The 8035-nt window shown below is 38.4% G+C and overlaps 1 pseudogene; it reads left to right on the top strand.

Moving 5' to 3' along the window:
• The first annotated feature begins 3743 nt into the window (after positions 1–3743).
• LOC117794665 (forkhead box protein R2-like) lies at positions 3744–4716 on the top strand (annotated as a pseudogene).
• Positions 4717–8035: the final 3319 nt, after the last annotated feature.

Raw genomic sequence — 8035 nt, 5'->3', positions numbered from 1 at the left:
TCTCACTCTTCAGCATATACCCAAAGAAATGAAAATAAGCATACTATAGTGACACAGTCATACCAATGTTTATAGCAGCTCAATTCATAATAGCTAAGCTATTTAGGTTGGAACCAACTTAGGTACCCTTCAACAGATGGGTGGATAAAGAAAATGTGGTACATATACACAATGGAATATTACTCAGTCATAAATAAGAATGAATTTATGGCATTTGCCAGTCAATGGATGGAACTGGAAACTATCATGCTAAGTGACACAGCCAATACTAAAAAAACAAAGGCTAAATGTTCTCTCTGATATGAAGATGCTAACACACAATAAAGGGTGGGGAGGGAAGAATAGAAATTCATTGGATTAGACAAAGGGGAATAAAGGGAAGGGAGGAGGATGGAAATAGGAAAGATAGTAGAATAAATTGGACATAATTTTTCTATGTTTTTTTTTTTTAAAGAGAGAGAAAGAGACAGAATTTTTTTAGTATTTATTTTTTAGTTTTCGGTGGACACAACATCTTTGTATAACCTCAAGAATGGGAAGTTATATATCATATATTTATAATATGTCAAAATATATCCTACTGTCATGTATATCTAAAAACAACAAATAAAAAAAAATATTATGGGCTGGGGATGTGGCTCAAGTGGTAGCGCACTCGCCTGGCATGCACGGGGCACTGGGTTCGATCTTCAGCACCACATAAAAATAAAATAAAGATGTTGTGTCCACCAAAAAATAAAAAATAAATATTAAAAAATTCTCTATCTTCCTCTCTCTTCTCCCCCCCCCCTCAAAAAAAAATACTTTCTACTATCATGTATATCTAAGAAGAATATATTTTTAAAAAACATTTTAAAAAGTCAGGGGGCTGGGGTTGTGGCTCAGTGGTAAAGTGCTCACCTAGCAAGTGTGGAGCCCTGGGTTCAATCTTCAACACCACATATAAATAAATAAAATAAAGGTATTGTGTTCAACTACAACTAAAAAATAAATATTAAAAAATAAAATAGTCAGGATCATAAATAAATAAATAAAGATTATCCCATGTTTTTTCATGGCTTGATGGTTCATTTCTTTTTAAAATTTTTAAATATATATGTGTGTATATATATATATATTTCAGTTGTTGATGGACCTTTCTTTTATTCATTTATTTATATTCAGTGCCTTACACATGCTAGGCAAGTGCTCTACCATTGAGCCACAACCCCAGCCCTCATTTTTTTTAATTACTACTGGTCTATTGTCTGCATGTATCACAGTTTATTCACCTATTGAGTGACATCTATGTTGTTTCCACATTTTCCAATTATGAATAAAATTGCAATAGAAATCCATGTGCAGGCTGAGGTTGTGGCTCAAGCAGTAATGCGCTCGCCTGGCATGCATGGGGCGCTGGGTTCTATCCTCAGCACCACATAAAAATAAAATAAAGATGTTGGTCCACCAAAAAATAAAAAATAAAATAAAAAGAAATCCGTGTGCAAGTTTTTGCGTGTATCTAAATTTTCAGTTCCTTCAGGGAAATACCAAGGAGTATAACTACTAGATAATACAGAAAGGTATGTTCACTGAACTGTCTTCCAAAGTGATGTACTATTTGCATTCTGATCAGAAAAAATAAATTATTGTTGCTGAACATCCTCACTAGAATTGAGTGTTGTCAGTATTTAGGACTCTTGCTATTTTAATAGGCATGTAATATTATATCATGTATTATTATATTGTATTAATTCCCTAATGATATATGATGTTGAACATCTTTTTCATTTGTTTATTTGTTATCTGTAAATAGCTTCTTTAGTAAGGTGTCTGTTCAGGTCTTTGGTCCATTTTTAAATAAACTTTTTCATTTTCTCAAAAAAAAATGTGATGGGTGAAGGGAATATCATCACTAAATCCCTATATTTGTCAGAGGGACTGATTTCTCCTTGAAGATTGTATGCTTTAATTATAATTCCCTAGAAACAGACCTCAAGACAAGGATTCAAAAGTAAGCAGTTTATTAAGAAGCGCAGGAAACATTGGGAAGAAGTGAGGAATAAAAAAGGGAAGAGAAAGAAGTCAATAGAAAGTGAATTATCAGTGGGAGCATGGCTGGGGTTGTGCCTCCACAGTAGAGCGCTTGCCTAGCACCAGCGAGGTTCTGGGTTCAATCCTTAGTACCGCATAAAATAAATAAATAAAATAAAGTATTAAAAAATGAATTATCAAGCCAGGTGTCATCAAGATTGGTGCTTAATGTAATGGAGAAACTTCTTACCCGGGAAATTGTGTAGAATACAGAGTTATCATGGTGGCACACTCTGTAATCCCAGCAGCTCGGGAGGCTGAGGCAGGAGGATTGCGAGTTCAAGGTTAACTTCAGCAATTTAGCAAGGCCCTAAGCAACATAGTGAGACTCTGTCTTAAAATAAAATATAAAAAAGGGCTGGGAATGTGGCTCAGAAGTTAAATGCCCGGGGTTCAATCCCTGATACCAAAAAAAAAAAAAAAAAACATAAGAGTTAGTGCATGCCGAGAGTGAAGAACTGTGACAGATTATGCCCAGAAAATCACATGGAGGTAGCTTGGACATATAATGGGAATGGACATCTTTGTCTGAAAAGAATAGAATATAATATATGAAACAGGTGTTCTATTACCATTTTTGTTAGAGTCTGTAAACAAGTCAAAATAACACCTGGCATTTAGCCAGGGGAATGTTAGAGTTCGTAAACAAGTCTGGATGGTGCCTGGCAAAATGCCAGAGGGAGTGGTTTGAGAAGTAACAAAAGCGAGCCATTAAGTGTAGAGATTCCTGATTGGTTGACTGATGTATCTAGTTTATGCTAATTAGATAAGCTCTGTGGAATGTATAAATACTGCTCCTGTCCTGCAATAAACGGCTCCTACTCCTGCTGTATCAACGTACACAAATTGTTCGTCGCCCCCCGGTTATTTTGCTGCAGCCGGACTGCGGCACATTTTACTCTGTTTATTTTCCATGTCACTTTTAAGCCTTTAAAAAAGTATTCCTGAAAAATATATATATAGGTACATATTTTCCCTCATCAGTCATTTGTTGAGGACTGCCCCAGCTAATTCCCTCCATCCCCTACCTCTGTCACTGTACTTCCAGACTGCCAGACTAAGAGGTTTAGTGACATTCAGGCAAAGAGATGCAGTTGTAGGCAGTTGGAAGTTTGTTAGTGAGCACCTAAGTGAATGGTACAAAGGGTAAGGACGAGGTACCAACAGCATCTGCTACAAAAGGGCTGGAGCACAGTATGCATCAAAATCTTTGTGAGGGCTCTTTTCCATGGGTCATTTTAAATGGTAAGGTCGTCTTCTGCTCAACTCAGCCAATCAGGGCCTTTCTCTTCAGTATAGTACAATTTTCCTAAATATTGCTCCGTGTGAACATGTGAAAGAATTTTTCTTAAACATATACCTAAACAAAGAATTCTCAGAGAGTCACCTTCCCAGGCACTTGAAGTCAAGTCCTTGGAAAAAAAGTAGATTTCAATAATCTTAGCAGACTGAGAGTAAAAGAGAAATACCATCTCAGACATTCCAAGAAAGCTGGAGTTTTTCCAAGTCTGACCACTGACCAATGAGGCATTGGTGTCCCTTTTTCAAGTACTTCTCAAAGGCCTACTCATAAACTCCCTCAATAGAAGAGACTGCATCAGTGCCCCAACAAAATTTTGAGAGACATCTGTCCATTCAGTAGTCTTCCTCCACCTATTTCCACACTAAACATGGACCTAATGCTAAAAAATCCTGACCTCTGGTACAGTCTTCATGGATGAGTTCCAGGACCTCTGGATTGGGACATGGGAATGAGTTCTTCTTGCCTTGCACCATGGACCAGAGCTCTTTAGCTGAGCAGAACCTTGTCAAATACAAAATTCAAGTAATGAAGCCCCCAGAAGTACCTGGTCCTGTCCAAGATGCTTCTCACTCTGAACCCAATTTGTGGATGTGGGTAAACCCCAACAAGCCAGGTGTCATCAAGAGGGCACACTGTGTGCCCTCTCAGCAGCCAGGAGGCCCCAAAGCCCAGTAGTAAGGATCTGACAAGCATGGGTTCTTCCTCTCAGTCACCCACAAAAGATGAAGAGTCTAGTTTCTCAGAGGTTCAGGAAGTGGTGGAGTCCATGCCACTTTCCTCCAGTGATCAGTTTCTCCAACAGAAGCAACGCATCTCTTCCCCAAGTGACTGTGAGCTTACAGAAAAGGATGCTGAGGAATAAGAGGACAACATCTTCTGTGGCCCTCAAGCCCCTTAACAAAAGGGATGGCTTTCAGAAGTCAAAGCTGTGGGTGGCAAGCCAACCACCAGGAAAGGAAATCCTGGCCATGGCCCCCATTCAATTACAGCCACCTAATTGCCCCAGCCTTAAGAAACAGCCTTAACAAACAGCCTTGTGGCCTCAATGTGCAACAGATCTACAACTTCACTTGACATTTTCCCCTTTTCTGGACAGCTCCAGATGGCTGGAAAAAAACACCATTCACCACAACCGCTGCTTCCTGGGCAGCTTTGAAAAGGTGCCAGTCACTCTTCAGGATGAGGCTTATGCAAAGCCTTGCTCTTGCCTCTGGAGGCTCAGGGAGGAGGGACACCTCCACTTTCAGGAGGATACTTGTCTCTTGGCCTCAGCTGGAAGAGAGAGCATCCAACATGCCATGAGCCAATCTGATTTGATGCCCTCCCTCTGTGACCTTTGAACAACTGCTCCCTTTCTGGAATACTGCCCTCCTTTCTATGCCTACCCATAGTCTGACTGACCTTTATTAATCCCTCAGCCTACCCTGCCTGGTTGGTGCCAAGTTGGTCTTTAACTACAAGAATGGTGTTAAATAAGGTGAGAGGTAAGTACAGAGGAGGTGGGGCTTTTATCCAGGTGGGAATTCATAGAGGTTTCATCAAAATAGTGGCAGTTGTTCTACATCTTGAACAGAGGCAGAAAATCCCAGGAATAATGGCTTGGAAACTAAGGAAAGAAGGGAATATTTTTATGTGAAAAAAAGGAATTCTGTTTAGTATTTACTTCTCTATTCTGATCTGTTTCAGAAAGCTGAGGTTTCTCTAAGTCTGATCTCTGATCAGTGAGATATCCATGCCCCTTTTTCCAGTACTTCTGGTGGGCCTACTGAAGTACTCTCTAGATAAGATATACTACATCAAACAGTGCACCAACAAACATTTCGAGAAATGTCTGAGAGACTTCTGTCCTTTTGAAGCCTTCCTCCACCTATCCCTACACTAAAGACTCAAAGCTGAAAATCTTGTGACTTTTGATACAGTTTTCATGGTCAGGTCCCAGAGCCATGGTAGGCTCACATATGAAAGTAAACACTGCAGTATAAAGCATAAAATATAGGATGGACCCAGACTGTGGGCAACCTTGAGTATCGCCTGAAGGTCTATACATATACAAAGAACTGGGCCTGAGGTTTAGTCACTTTTTAAGTGACCCTTTTTATTCTTCAAATCCTCACTTTCTCTTTCTGGTCTTGGTCTACTCAGCCTTATTCTATTGTTATCCAGTTCCAGTACTGACAAATAATTCCAAGCAACTACTTTTAGTTTGAATATAAAAAAAAACTTGAATTGCTCCTTGATTAACTTTTCATGACAAAGCTTTTTCATGACAAAGCTTGGTTTCTCATTCTTTCATTCACCAAATCTTTATTGAGGAAATGCCAGTGTGTCAAGGTCCATCTTAGGTGCTAATGATTAAAAAAAAAAAAAAACCTATCAGATAACTAGTGGGAGATAGATAATTCTTACGTAAATGTGATGAAACGTATGAAGTTATCATGGAGATGAGGCATTCTTCCTGGGAAAGATATAAAAAACATTGAGAAGCAAATGTTTTTTTGAGCTAGTTTCTAAGAGTAAATATGAATTTGCTGAGCAGATAGAGGAGAAAGGACATTACAGAGCCAATAGTGTTAACAAATTGAATGGAGTGTTTCGGGGAATGATAAGTTCAGTGCAGTTTAGTTACATTAGGGCCAGGAATGGCTATAAGAAAAATAGCCACAAGACCTTTTATGTACTACTTAGGTGTTTGGACTTTCTTTTGTGTTCTTTGGGGAATCAAGAGATGTGACTGATGTGTTACAAAAGAACAAAAACAAAACAACAAATGTTTCGGCATTTGGCTTTATAATTTCAAAATTTATCTTTTCTGTGCAAATAAGCTTTTTAAAAAATCAGATGTAAGCATGACTTTTTGCTTTCTATGTTAGTTTATTATTAAACAAATATATGCTAACTAAAATCTAGAAAATAGATTTTAAGTTTCCATTTAGTTGCAAAACTTTCAATAAAGGGGATACAAAAATATCTGTTAAGTACAAAAACAGTTAATTCAATATTTAAACAATTTTTAAAAATTACATTTCTAATGATTTACTATAACTGATATCAAACTATTTAGATTGAATTTCAAAAGCAAGATATTCAAACAATTCCTTCAAAAATATAACTGTAAATGCTATATCTGTATTATACCTGTTCTGACCATTAATAGACTATTTGGGGGTTAATAAAAACATTGTGGATACAAGTAAAAAAAAATCTTTGTGAGAAAGGGCACACTTGGGGATACTTTGGTGACCCAGTTACAAAGTTGGGGTGTTGATAATTGCCCTCTTCCCTTCCTCTACTACAAAATATGGTGCCAGGGCCACAGGTGGGAGGATGTCTATGCTTGCTGGAGAGTTCTAGGACAGTTCTGGCGGAGCATGTCAGGCAATGGGAAGGTTCCTACAAGAGAGGACTGGAATGTAGGAATAGAAACAATTTTCTTCAACTCCTGTGAGACATTCCTGAGTACCCTTTGGAATATCTGGGGAGAATTTTGAGGGCAACTGAGGTCATGTATGAGTAGATGGGGACTAAACACCAATGTGGTTAGACATTAATATTAAGATGATCTCATAGCCTAGTCAGGACAGGAATGTTCTCATTGTACAGAGCTGTAGTGAAAACTCAATTAGATGCATATATTAAGGGCATAAAGCAGTGTTGGGCACAGAGTCACATTCAATAAGACAGATTTTGTTACTTTTGTGATTGTAGTCAATGCAAGAGTGAACAAAACCAGAAAGGGGCTATTCCTCAAACTCCCAAGTCCTTATCTGTGTAAAGATGTTACCTATTTGTCTTAGACTTTGGGAATGAAAGGGAACCAGTCAATCACTTTCCTTACTCCATTGAGATCTTCTGACCTAAGATATGTGCATGTCAGTGAGTATTTGTGTGTATATGTTGTATCAATATGTATAAACATGACAATGTGCATGTCTTTTTGTGTGTCTATGATATTTGTGTGCAATGAGTAAGTATTAGAGTGTGCATGTCTGAGGGCATGACTTAAGAAGATAAGATCATCTTAATATTAATGTCTAACCACAGTGGTGTTTAGTCCCCATCTACTCATACATGTCTGTGGAATAGGGGTAATAGTAATATTTTTCTGTTTTTCTCTATAATTTCTATCAATCCCAGTGGTTTTTCATTCAAAAGTGCCTTGTGATCCTGGATTTGAGAGAAGTTACAGGAGAAATTATTCAGACAGGACTTACTCTTCAGATCAGCTTCATAGAGACTGGGTAAATCACAAAATAGATGATTAAGCTAAACAGATGATTGATGGTCTAGCCAGGCATAGCCTAGGCCAGAGCATGGGTCTGAGTCTAAAGAACACAAGCATAAGCAGGGAAGAAGGAACAAGAAACAGAGAAGCAGGGAGAGGTAAGGAAGGAATGGTATGAAGGAGTTCAAAACCAAAAACAGAGAGCCAAGAATAGAGAGGCCCTTATCTATGATGTACAGGATCCAGGTAATAATTTTCCAACCTCTTTCTCAGGATGCTTACTTAGGTTGGCCTGGCAGCTCTACTTGGATGAAACCTGTTCAATGCCAGCCTAAACTAAAGCCAGACCAGGTCATAAAACAAACTGGATGAACGAGGAAATTCATCTTGGTTACCCTGGATGCACCACAGCAGCTGGAGCCTGAGTAGATGCATAC

Source organism: Marmota flaviventris, chromosome 10 (assembly GCF_047511675.1).
Source record: "Marmota flaviventris isolate mMarFla1 chromosome 10, mMarFla1.hap1, whole genome shotgun sequence".
NCBI lineage: Eukaryota > Metazoa > Chordata > Mammalia > Rodentia > Sciuridae > Marmota > Marmota flaviventris.
The sequence above is the reverse complement of the archived record's forward strand: the minus strand, read 5'-3'. Positions and strand labels throughout refer to the sequence as shown.